Here is a 6,500-nt window from a genome sequence, read left to right as displayed (position 1 = left end):
GAGGGCATTGCATGGCCATTTGTCAGTGGGTGGGTGAGTTAATTCGAGAGGCAGGCAGAGAGTTGGTTTATCACCTACAAAAACCTCCTGCACTTCTTGTCTGAGAATCTTGCTTGGGTATCCTGCCTGAACATTCTACCCTGAATGTCACGCCTCGCATATCTGCCTGCACACATGCTTGTACCCCCAGGAGATTATGTAGGCCTCATCACCCCCTTCACCCATGATTCTTATCTCCCACACTCCTTTATCTGCCTTGCTTGTGTTCCTTTGTTATTTTGCATTTCCCTTCACCCCCTTCTCACTTTTCTGTATTGGTAAGGCTTGTGACTCTCATAGAAATTTATTTTTAATTTTACATGTTCTATGTCCATCACATTTGTTGTGTGAGGGTCTCCATCAGGTTTGTGGCCATTGCATAGGGATTGATTTATTGTAATATATTTATCGCCTTGCCTTTCATTTGATTATTTGTATTATTGGCCGAGCGTGTGAGTGTTGTGATGATCCCACATCCCACGTGTGTTTGTCAGTTTATCGGCAGAATAACTGCACAACAAGGGCAGTTATAATTGCCAAATTTTATACAGACCTTCATATTGAATGTCCCAGACAAGTTAAACTTTGAGTTCAAAAGGAAAATATAAAATGAAAATTACAACAGGACTAAACTAGAGGGGGAGCACTCGGGAGAGTGCAAAACCTCCGCCGCCAATACTGCTGGGTCACTCAAGTGAACCTTATATCTTATTCATTAAATATGATGTCAACAGTGCTGACAGAGTTATAGTTCTTTTCTCCATTTTTTTTTGGGGGGGGGGGGTTGGTAATCACTTAAAACATATAGAAATGCAAAAAAAAGAAATCGAAATTTTGTTGAAAAAAAAGTTGCAAAAATTTTTTTTTTCATGAACAATTTTTTTTGGGGGGGGTTGGAAATCACTTAAAATATGTAGAAAGGCAAAAAAAATATTTCTCTAACAATTTTTTTTTGGGGGGAGGTTGGAAATCACTTAAAATATGCAGAAAGGCAAAAAAAAAAATTTTTTCTCTAACAATTTTTTTGGGAGGGGGAGTTGGAAATCACTTAAAACATGTAGAAATGCAAAAACAAATTGGGGGGGGTAACTTTTTTGGGGGGGGGTTGGTAATCACTTAAAACATGTAGAAATACAAAAAAATTAAAAAATTTTCTCTTAATTTTTTTTTTTGGGGGGGGTAACAATTTTTTTGGGGGGGTTGGAAATCACTTAAAACATGTAGAAATGAAAAAAAAATTTCTCTAACAATTTTTTTTTGGGGGGGGTTGGAAATCATTTAAAACATGTAGAAATGCAAAAAAAAAAATCTTTTTTTGGGGGGGAGGTCACAATTTTTTTGGGGGGGTTGGAAATCACTTAAAACATGTAGAAATGCAAAAAAAAATTCTCTAACAATTTTTTTTTGGGGTGGGGGGGGACCAAGTCCAAAATTTAATGGCATGATCCTTTGACCATACCTAACCCCCCCCCCCCCCCCACCAAGTTTCGTCGAAATCCGTCGAGGAGTTTTTCAGTAATACTGTTCACAAACAAACAAACAGAAAGGGGTGAAAACAGTAACCTCCATCCATCTTCGAAGATGGCGGAGGTTAATGAATTAATTCACACCACGGCCACGTGACAGATATTTTAGCACCCTCTGGGGAAGTATTGCACTAATAGAAAACAATGGCGTGTCAGTACCTCCATTGGGGGTGATATTTTTCTTATTATTACGAACAGAATCCTTCCTCCCACAGGAAGTCCCCGACACCTTCTTGTCTCCCCCGAGCTGTTGTCTCCTCTGGTTTGACCAACGTGAACCTTGTCCTGGCAGCAGAGATGCACTTTTCATCAAAAACTCCATTTCTCACTGTCCGTGCACTGCTCTTACACCTCACAAAACATAGGAGTACCTCTGGCTGCAACTTCCCCTCCGCTCCGACCTCTTGTTTGTTTGTGTGTTGTACGTCCTCCAAACAGTAACGACTCCATTTACATCTCTCCCTCAGACGACATGGACCAACTTTTAACCACTCATCAAAAACTTTCTCTTCCTCATTTGTGGTGATTTTAGTTGACACCATGCTAATTGGCTAGGTGTTGGTACCTCTCTCACCAGCCATGGCACTTCAGCAAAGGACTTCTGTGACTCCAAGGGACTGACTCGATCTGTAAACTTTCCCACCCGGATTTCTGTCAATGGAAAATCCTCCCTTCTGGATTAGGTTACAACCAACTTCCCCACAAATGTCTCCTGCTCTTCCTTTGCTCCAATTGGTTAATCTGGTTATGTGAATGTGAAGGTCAACGTCTCTCCAGCTGTTCTCAGAGAACAGCCTCAGTGCCAGCAAGTCTGGCAGTTCACTCAGGCAAACTGGTAGTGACTGTAAGCAGCAATCTCACTTCAGGACTGGTCTCTTGTATCTACCACCCATTACATTCATTCAGCCTTGGAAATTTTCCACAAAAGCATGCTCTCCCTTATGCACGTATTCATCCCATCCCATCTACAGTTATCTTGCTCAACCTCCTGTTATTGGTGCACTGAATCATGTTGTGAGGCAGTTGCCTTAAAACAACTTGCATTCTCTTCCTGGAAGGCAAATCTGAGCAAAGGCAACATCAGATCATTCCACAAAACCCGCAACTAGTGTGTGTCCACTCTCAGAAGAGCTAGAAAATGACATCTGTCCAACCTCAAGACAACTTTCAAACTTGTCTCCCTCCTCTAAAACCTTATGGAGCATTGTTAAGTCTGTCTCTTGAGTATGCTACCCCTCCATCCCTTCCCTCACTTCCAATAGCCCCACAGCCAACTCCATTCGTAAGAAGGCCGAATGTCTTTGTTCTGTGTTTCCTTCCAAATATTGTGTCCCCAGCTCCTCACTCTTGGTACCCACCTTATCTATTTGCACCCAAATCCTCCTGGACTCTGTGTCTTTTGCAACTGAGAAGATGGAGACGTTTCTGGCAACCCTCTACTCTGATTCTGCAACTGGACTGGATGGCATTAGCTGATGTTTCATGAAAGCCTGCTCTGCTGCTCTTGCACATCCTCTTTTTTCCCCATTTTTACCCTATCATTTGCCCTATGTCATCTTCCATCTGCTTGTAAATCAGCCAACATCACCGCATTACGTAAACAAGGTGCAAAAACAAATCCCCTAACTACAGACCTATCAGCTTGCTTCCAATCATCAGCAAAGGTCATGGAATCCATCATCGCAGTTGATATGAAATCCTTCCTTTTCTCCAACAGCCTCATCTCAGATCACCAATTCAGAATCAGACCGAGTCACTCTGTTTTTGACATGCAGCTTCTACTCTCCCAACAATGGATGGAGGTCCTTCATGTCAGAAATAAGATCAGGGCCATCTTTGACATATCTAGAGCTTTTGATGCAGTCTATCGACCTTGCTCTCCAAACGATCTGTCTATTACATCCAAGGTCAACTCCACTCTTTAGTTGCTGCCTTCCTCTACTCCCGTAGCCAACTTGTGGCTCTCAATGGAATCCTTTCCTCTCCTCTCAATGTCAAGGCTGGAATGGCCCAAGGCAGTTTTCTATGCCCCCATTCTATTCTTAATCTTCATAAATGATCTCCTTGACTGTTTGGACAATCTTCTTTATCTATTTGCTGATGACTTTAACCTCTGCTATGACACCATCTCTCAGCCTTCAGATAGACAGGCAGTAAGTAGCCTCTTCTCTGTTTTCAGACCTTGACAAAATCACAACCTGGTCAAACGCTTGCAACATGTATTTGAATCCTGACAACTCTCCCATTTTGTCACTTTCTCTCCTAAAGGAACATCTGACAAACCCTCCCATCAACTTTCTTAACAATCCTCTTGAACGAGTTCAGTCACCCAAACTCTTAGGTCTCGCTTTCAGCCATTATCTATATTTGGTAAACTTGGCCTACAAAGCCAACCACCAACTGGGCATCCTCCATCTTGGAAAGTCTTTCCTTGGCATACCTGAACTCTGATTCAACAACAAGGTCTTCAACTGCAGCTTGATGGAATGCTGCTCTCCCCCTCTGGACTAGTGCCCCTGTCTCACATCTTTCTCAGCTTGTTGCCGTGGAAGCAAAGCCTCCAAGCTCATTGGAATCTCCCACGATGAAGATAAGTCTTGGGGCCTATCACTTTCCCTTTTGCAGACAGGTTGTTGGTCTCTCTGTCTTCTTCACTTCCCATCTAGTCTTGCATCCTCTGCCCTCTCCATTCCTTCCCATCCTACCCTCCTCCCAGTTTTCTGCAGGGTGCATGCGGTCCATCAGCAACCCCCTTCTACTGAAACTCCCAAAATCCAGAATCACTACTTACCACTCATTCGTTCCTCTTTTTTCCTCATCTGTGGAACCAACTTTCACATTTTCTTCAATCTCATTCTTCCCTCCAAGTATTTAAGACAGCTGTTCATCACCATCTCAGATCATTCACCATCCAAAACCATGATCGTTTTTACCCCAGTTAACCCTGTCCTAGCCCAGTTCTTTCCATGTTTCCAGTTTTTCCTTCCTGAAAGTTTGCTTCTGGTTCCATCTTGTCAACCCCATGCATACTCCCCTCCACCTCATGTTTACCTGAATCCCTTGTTTGTCCATCTCCGTCTATTTTGTGCCTCAGCCCTGCTGTTGGTGTTTCTTTCTCATTTTCTGCTCTTCTTTTTGTTCTGTTGTGGCCCGATCCGTTCTCGATTCTATCTATTCAACAAGCCTTGTCTTTGTATACCATAATAATAAAAATAGGACCACCTGTCCTGGAGCTCACCTGGATCAGGAGCAACAGTCACTTAAACCCCTCGCAGACCCCCTTAGACCCTGTCCTTTTTAAAAAAATGCTGTGAACAAACTTTGGTACATCACAAGTGATGAAGGTTGTGGTGCAGTTTCATTGAAATCATTCCTGGTGTTGCCTTAATGGTGAGGGTGGTGGGCTTGGGATCTGAGTTCAAATCCCACTCAGATGTTGAATTAATACTTGGTGGGGTTGACTCTGCCTGTCATCCTTCTGAGGTTGGCAAAATGGGTGCCAGCATGCTGGTATCCTGTGTTGCAGTGGTGACCTGTCCAGGATTGTGCCCAATATCCAAGGAGACTGCTTTGGCAGCACAAATGCTCTGCACAGAGTATGGTCCCAAAGGATGGATGGATCTTCAAACTTTTGTTTGTAGTTTTGAAGAAGAGAGCAAATACCTATTTTGTGAGGGGTCAAACCCACCCCACCCCCCTATTTTGTGAGGGGTCAAACCCACCCCACCCCCCTATTTTGTGAGGGGTCAAACCCACCCCCACCCCCCTTCCCCTGTCCCCCATCGACCCCCTTAATGAGTGCAGATTTTGATGTGGTCAATACACCTTCGTTTGGCATCAGATATGAAGCTTGTGGACAAGTTTCATCAAAATCATTTGTTTGGTTCAAGCCATAATGACAAGTATTTACGGACTGACTCACTGACTTACTAGTCCAGCAGCCATTTCTCATATGAGGCCAAATAAGGAAATTCGTTCAACACCTCCTACAGAAAAGGTTTGACTTGACAGGGTGGTAGAATAGACCCTATAGAACACCTCCAGGTAGTATGTGGTTTCAAATTGTGGTATCATTAAAATCCTACAGGCCATTACACATACCAAGGGTACTTACCAAGAGGGTCACTCTGGGCCAGCAAAATTTAGGGGGAGGGGTGACATAAACGTGAATATCTTTGTCTAGACTCAACCAATTTTCAATATTGAGGTATCATTGGCTTCCTATTATAATTCTCTTTCATAATATGTACAGAAATGTCGATATTCATTCAACTGTACAACCACAAGAGGTAAAAATCACGAACAGAGAAGCAGCAACAAAGAGGGTGGAGAGAGATGAAAGTGATGTTCAGAAGCTGCTGACCGTCATCACGTCAGAGCTTATGACCGATCCCTTCTCCCTAGACAACGTTGATGATGGAATTTCGTCATCAAGATCAAAACATTTGCCACACTAAGCAAGAAGAAAACAGTGAAGCTAACTGATGAGAAAGTTATCACTCTTAGTGCTGACCGTGAACTCTTTGGCCGCCTTCTGATCACAGGAAAGTCAAGGGACATCAATCTGAGAGAACTCCTCAGCTACGAGTTATCAACAGTGCCATTATCCCTGGCCCATTACGATGGCAGCTTGAGGAAGACCAGCAAGAGCGTACTCATTGCTGAGTTAGAGAAGAAGGTAGATGTCCATCCAAAACTGCCACAAGTCACAACCAGCCAGATGTCTACGGCCCACATCGTCGATGCAATGGCGCTGGTACAGATGACAAAGTCCGCTGGTGCTGCAAACTTCGGTGAAATGGAATTCAAGTATTACAGCCTGGTTACTGCCCCTCTACGTCGGAATGGTTGTCAGCGGGTTGATGTTGTCTTCGACCGGTACTCCAGCCTCCCAATCAAAGCTGGGGAGCGAGATAAACGAGGAACATCTGCAGC

Source organism: Eptatretus burgeri, chromosome 2 (assembly GCF_056783735.1).
Source record: "Eptatretus burgeri isolate ZD-2024b chromosome 2, Ebu_testis_v1, whole genome shotgun sequence".
NCBI lineage: Eukaryota > Metazoa > Chordata > Myxini > Myxiniformes > Myxinidae > Eptatretus > Eptatretus burgeri.
Note: the sequence above shows the minus strand (reverse complement) of the source record.